Here is a 7,164-nt window from a genome sequence, read left to right as displayed (position 1 = left end):
TGGCTCAGGTCATGGTCTCATGGTTTGTGGGATTGAGCCCTGTTTGCTTGGGATTCTCTCACTCACTCACTCTACCTCTCCCGCTCTCACATATCATGTGCGCATCTGTGAATTAGCCTTAATGTAGGACTAGTCCTGTTCTTGACTTAGTGTCAGAAATGAATTTTCTCAGTGCTTTACAATCATTGATTAATTCTATTTTTGCCACTGATTAATTTTTTGAAACTTGATTCCCTCATTGTAAACTGGTATCTACCATACTAATTGCAAAAATGGATTGCACAATTTAATAAAACTATCTTAAATTCACTGGAAAAAATATATGCCACATTATTTTACAAAGATCTGCCTCTTTTTTGTCACATCTATTTTGGTTGCTTCTGTTTTTTAATTAATGTGTCTCATTTATGTGTACTTTCGTAAGGTATCATAACTTATTCCATATCCTCATAAGAAGCCTGATTCCTTCTAGCCAAAGGGGTTAAGTTTATTTTTTTTTTAATGTTTGTTTGTTTTTGAGAGAGAGAGAGAGAGAGAGAGAGAGAGAGAGAGAGAACAAACTAGTGGAGGAGGGGCAGAGGGAGAGACACAGATACAGAATCCAAAGCAGGCTCCAGGCTCTGATCTGTCAGCACAGGGGCACCTGGGTGGCTCATTTGGTTAAGCATCCAACTTCAGCTCAGGTTATTATCTCATGGTTCATAAGTGCGGGCCCCATGTGGGACTCTGTGCTGACATTTCAGAGCCTGGAGCCTGCTTCAGATTCTGTGTCTCCCTCTCTCTCTGCCCCTCCCCACTCACGCTATCCTTGTGTCTCAAAAATAAATAAACATTGATCTTTCTGCACAGAACTGGACTTGGGGCTTGAACTCACAAACCACAAGATCATGACCTGAGCCAAATTCGGGTGCTTACCAGACTAAGCCACACAGGCACCCCTGATTTTTTTTAAACTTCCCATGAAAGTATTCATTTCATTTTCAAAAATCATCTTTTAGATTTTAATACTCAATGTTAATTGAAGAAGGCACTGATGCTCTGTCTCCAAGGCTATGATTTCAGTAAGTGATAATACAGTGATAATATGTATTAATAATACTAAATAATACTAAATAATAATAATACTAAATAATAATAAATAATAATAAATAATAATAAAGTGATAATATGATTTCAGTAAGATAATACAGCACTGCAAATCATCATTTAAAATCAACAGATGTACGTATTCCAAAGTCTAGTTTCTCCAATAGCGGTGGATGAGGCCAGGAAGTATGTGGACACATACATGATTCTTACTCATCTCAAATATGTAATTTTTAAAAATGTAGTAAAGATCATTATACTGGAGAGATCCACATATGAAGAGATTTGGCGAGGTTTTATGGTAGTTATATTCTTTTTGTTCCTTTTAATTATTATTATTCAAGTTCCAGCGCCTCTCGACATCCAAGATTATTTATTTATTTGGATAAAGTGAGATTTGGATTTTTTTAATTTAAAGTCAGTGTTTGAAAATGGTAGTGTAATTAGGATATTGTCCTGGTGGCCATGAAAACTGGCAAGAAAACGGTCCAGTTGCTTACTGTTTCCTCCAACCCCTCTCTGCAGCTTTTCTAATTATGTCTTACAGTTGTGCCAGCCTAGAATGTCTTTCCTTCAGTTGAATTACTACTCATTCTTCACAGCTGGATTCCAGCCTCAAGCTCTCCATAAATAATTTTCATAATGACTTCCACTGGCACAGTATTTTCTATTTGCAATCTCCTTTAAATAAGTCTTAGAATGTCGGGTAAAATACTTTCTGGAAATGTTCATTTATATTTTCTCTTTTCGTTCCCCGTCTTTTCTTTCCATCTCTTAAAGTCTTTCCATGACTTTTGGGGCAAGGCTTCCTGGATTATATTTCCAGAAGTCTAAAGACCTGAGGAAAGGGAGATGTGTGCCCTCAAACTCTCCAGGCTGAGAACAGAGTGCTGTTGGCACAGGAAGACAGGGGACATGCAAACTACTCCCTGGCAGGACCCAAGGAACTCAGGGTGGACACGAGTGCTTGAAAAGGTTCGATCCTTGTGCAGACATCTGTGCCAGAGATTTCTGTGTCTCAAACATGGCAGAAACATAAAAATCATGGTTTGAAGTGACCATACCAGCAACCCAGATGTGGTATTGATTCACTAATATATTTACCCCTATTTGTTTCTATTATCTAGAGATTCCCTTCCTTCCCTCCTTCCTGTACTCCCTCCCTCCCTCTCTCCTTCCTTCCTTCCTTTTCTTCCTTTCCTTCCATGTATAGCTCAGCTACACATATTAAAAAAATTGATTTAATGCAGCATTTCTATTGTGACAGAAAGTTTTCTAGGTTATAGGAGTGCCATTGTTCCAGATTTCAAAGTATCAACTTAGTGTGTTTATGGTGATTTTGATATAAAGACCTTTTAAAATATGTATATATGTAGCCAAATCTGCATGCCTTTTCCTTAAATTAAAAAAAAAATTTAAAGTTGGGGTGCCTGGGCGGTTCAGTTGGTTGAGCGTCCAACTTCAGCTCAGGTCATGATCTTGCGGTTCATGAGTTCAAGCCCCACATGGGGCTCTGTGCTGACAGCTCAGAGCCTGGAGCCTGCCTTGGATTCTGTGTCTCCCTCTCTATCTGCCCCTTCCCCTCTCACACTCCATCTCTCTCTCCCTCTCTCTCTCTCAAAAATAAACATTAAAAGAAATGTTTTTAAGTCAATTTATATCATGAGTTAATCACCTATAAATTTTGTTTGGAAGATTGCTTTTTTTAAATAACACACTTCAATCCATGTGTACTTATTTGAAATATGCTCAGAAGCAAACGTCTTATTCCAGTGTTTTTCAAAAATAAGCCAAGTGTCACAGGACCACTTATTAAATAACACTTTCTTTTCTCACTGATTATTAAAAACATTTTCACCAGAAACAAAATTCTTACATTGACATTTGTATAAATGATTTTGAAATTATTAGAATTTGACAAGTTGTAAATATGAAATATTAAAAACTATTTTGTTAGAAAACAGTTCCACTGTAATGTTTTTAGGTTCAAGTCTTCTGTATCTTCTGTTTCAAAGTGTTACAAGTGACCTTTTACAGGTGCTGGGCATTGATTTGAATATGCTGATGAAATCACTTGGCTTGCAAGATGTTTGATAGAAAAATGAAACCTTAAACTACCAAGTGTGTTTGAACAGATGATGTTTTTCTGCTTAATACACCAATATTCATTAAACAGAAGTATGTGTCCAAAGTTCAGGTATGAATAAAAATGAAATGGCTTTTCTGGGTGCTTACATGTTAATCTCCATTAGGTCATTATTTCTCAATACCATTATGATTTGTACTTTGCTCTTCAATATAAAAGAAGCAATTAAAATATTACAAAGCCCCTATGAACTCCAAAGAACTTTTGTTCTCATTACTAACCATTTGTAAACTGAAATTCTGTAGTTAGCTTTACAAACTTGCGTAATTGACTAATTCTAGGAACTTGTTCTACTCCTATTTTCATCCTTATTTCCCTAAATTTTCTCTCCAAATTATGGGCATCAAGTACCAATAGAGGAAATACTAAGAATAATAATTTAAGAAGACAAAACTCTTCATGATATTTTATATTGTGCTTACTACCTCTATCATAATGAACTGAATCATATGATGGTATAATTTCCTTTTCTGTCATATGTGAAACATAGGTAGCATTCTCTGCTATATATGTTCCATGCACCTGTTCCTACCTACCATAAAATAGGATTCTCAAGGGTCTTGAAATACGTCGTATATGATTCATCCTCTTCAGTCCCTCCATCTCACTTCCTCTGACTCCCTTCCCCCGTCTCCCTCTAAGTTGCCCTCTTTCCTTCTCCCCTTACCCTTTCCAATCTATTTGACCTCTTGGAAAATACAGAGAGTTAAAGTAAATACAAGTAAGAAACATGTTCATTTCACTGTATATCAACAAGTCAATACATATATTTATTAAAGGGAAATCTATTTGGAAAAGTAATTGTCATGCATTTTTTACATTTTGTAAATATCAGTATTTTAATTCATCATTTATGACTTCTGAATCACTGATTCAATTTTTCGTTAGAAACATTATATTCAATTTAATACATAATGTACTCTTAAGTCATCTTATTTCATAGTGTGAAGTGATTAAGTGATTCTGGTCAGATTCAACTTTATGTTTCATTAGATGACTTTATTAAAACTCACATTTTAATTTTCATGTATCCATGTTTCTTAATATCAATGCCATTGGTTTTATGACACTTACTGGTTTTATTTCTTTTATGTGTTCAGTTTTGTCATAAACACGTCTAGTTGAGTTCATTGTTTTACTTAGACGATCATCCTTTATAATTCAAACTTTAGCTTACCTAGTTTTTTAAAAATTGTGTCAAGACACTTTGTTTACAGCCTACATGTTCTCTGAGAACCGTGGGAAGAACAGCTTTATCCTCAGAGATAGTTCCTTTCTTCAGGGTAAAACAGAGTGGTTTTGATTTGCAGACTCAATCTAGTGCAAGGCAGGTGTCTCAGTGAAAGAAATTCTAATTTTATTTACCCTTTATTGAACCCTTCATTTTTTATTAAACTTCTGGGTTTCTGTCAAGAATAATGTAATTATGTTTGTTTTTATTCAGAGACCTAAGATCTAGACAGTTGATTAATTACAAATATATATAAATATGTGTGTGTGTGTATACAGACACACACACACTCTTACAACATATTTATATGTTAATTGCTGTTATTCAGGGCATGAGGAAGTATTCTCCTTAAATTGTCTTTCTCTATTCTCTCCATTTTTCCTTGCAGAGACAAACCGGATCTACTTGCTTCTTAAATGACTAAACTTGAATTTTTCTCCATAGACTTGTCCAGTTACTACTTCAAAAGACTTCTAGTACTTGGAGAGATTACTATTTTCAAAGTAAAGTGCGAATGTTTGGATATTTCTGTGATAGTAACACTACAAGAAATATAAAAGAAGCAATTTCAAGTAAAGATACAAATAGTGATATTTACAAAATGTAAAAAATGCCTGACAATATTTAATGAAACATATCTAACAATGTTGAGAAAATAAAGGACAGAGATTAGCATAAAACCCCTTGGAGATCATTAGAATTACATTCATTTAAATAAAATGATGAAATAACATATTTCAAAGCACTTAGGGCAAGTGGGTCACAGAGTAGATGTTCAGTAAACAGTTAATTGAATATGAATTCATATGTTAGAAATGTATTAAAAATAAAAACGTTCTTTTCTAATAATTGAGCACTACATAGTACTATGTGCCTATGTGCCAAGAATTGGCCTCAGCATTATTTTTGAATAATGTCTCTCAATCACTGGAATTTTTCAATACATTTAGTCTACTGGCACTTAGTTCTCCCACATCCATCAAGCCATTCATTTTCTCCATTTGAATTATTGAGAGAGACTTAGCCATATCTGATTCAGGGTAGTAAGGACTTGTGAAAATTTAGGTTATTAGATCTTCTGTTCTTCAAATGATGACACAGAAATTTACAAAGATTTCATCTGCTCATGACATTCCTGCAATATAAGTAGGAAATATAAAAGCATAAATTATACTTTTAAACATGGTAATAAAAAGTAAGTAGAAGAGGATATAAATGGTATAGATAACATTTTAGGGTGGATAGTGTTAAGGCAGAACATAGTATGACTCTGCTGAAAGCTTTCTATTTCTTCACTATAATCTGCAATAAGTCTTGCTTAAATTCACTTTTATAATTTTTTTTTAACAAAACGTGAATTACACAGAAATGACTGATTTTTTTAGTTGACATATTCTGCCCCCCTCAAAAACAACAAAACACCGAGACAATCCCAAATAATCAAACTTAGCCTTTGATCTCTATCAGAGGAAATGAAACACCTTTCTATCTCCCACTTTGCACCCCTGTTTACCTTGTCTCCCTTCTACAACCCCCTACATTAGATTATCTTGTATCATGAACTAAGCCATAGCCAGATGATTATAATTAAATAACCTCATTGCAGTAACTAAGGAAAACATTCTGCCTCTTTCATCTTCAGAGATGCCTAAATGAAAAAAGGAGGCAGACTCACCAAGCATAGTATCAATTAATTTGCTGTGTTCTGTATTTATTTCTTGTTACACCATATGATATGCCTGTGTCACTCAGTAAGACTACTAAAGAGTAATCATTTTTTTTTTCATCATGAGGTTAAGAAATACAAATGTAACTTCTAATTCAGGTTCAAATTGAAAACATCTCTTGTCAAAGATTTATACACTTCAAAATGTACCTCTATGCATCGTATATTCATGCTGTCTAATAAAATTCAGAGCAAAGAGGTTTCCCAACTAAATTAACTCAGGCGCGGCAGTCCATTGTTTAGACAAGACTTATCCTATTTAAGTGAGTGAGACAAATGATAAATCTATCCATGAACTGTATAGTACAATGGGGATATGGCCCTTATGGGTGAGTATCATTCCTAAGTCAGTGTCTCACCTTGACATTTATTTTCCATAAGTAATGAGTTTACCCTTTAGACAGCATTAAGACAGCATTCATCTTCAGGAAGGTTGCAAGCCATTGACATTATCTCTTCCTTGGGCAATAAAGAACCTTGATTTCTGGATATGAAAGAATTTACGTAAGAAAGAACTGAATAATGCACACATTCAAAGCTGTTTTCACAATCAATGAAGAGCCAAACATGGCATGCATGACTGATGTGCACTTTAAATAATGTCTGCTTCCAATGTGACAGAGTTCCTTTTCAGGCCATATGGCTGTATAATCTTTTCCCTAAAAAACTGCTTTGAGTAAAATTCATCATCTTTTCAAAAGTTATGAGTTGTGGGAATACTACATTTTATTGCCACTTAGAGTATCTGAATAAATTAATTTAGATTCATTTTCATATCCTAATGGGAATCCCCCATCTTAATTCCTTTTCTCTCCTTCTCTTTCTATATGTATGTAAATATAAGTATAGAGTTATAGATGTAGATAGATTTATATATATATGTATGTATATGTGTGTGTATATATATATATAACTATATATATATATATATAACATAAATATATGTGTGTGTGTGTGTGTATATATACACACACA

Source organism: Herpailurus yagouaroundi, unplaced genomic scaffold (genome assembly GCF_014898765.1).
Source record: "Herpailurus yagouaroundi ecotype Mexico unplaced genomic scaffold, PumYag 162, whole genome shotgun sequence".
Lineage (NCBI taxonomy): Eukaryota > Metazoa > Chordata > Mammalia > Carnivora > Felidae > Herpailurus > Herpailurus yagouaroundi.
Note: the sequence above shows the minus strand (reverse complement) of the source record.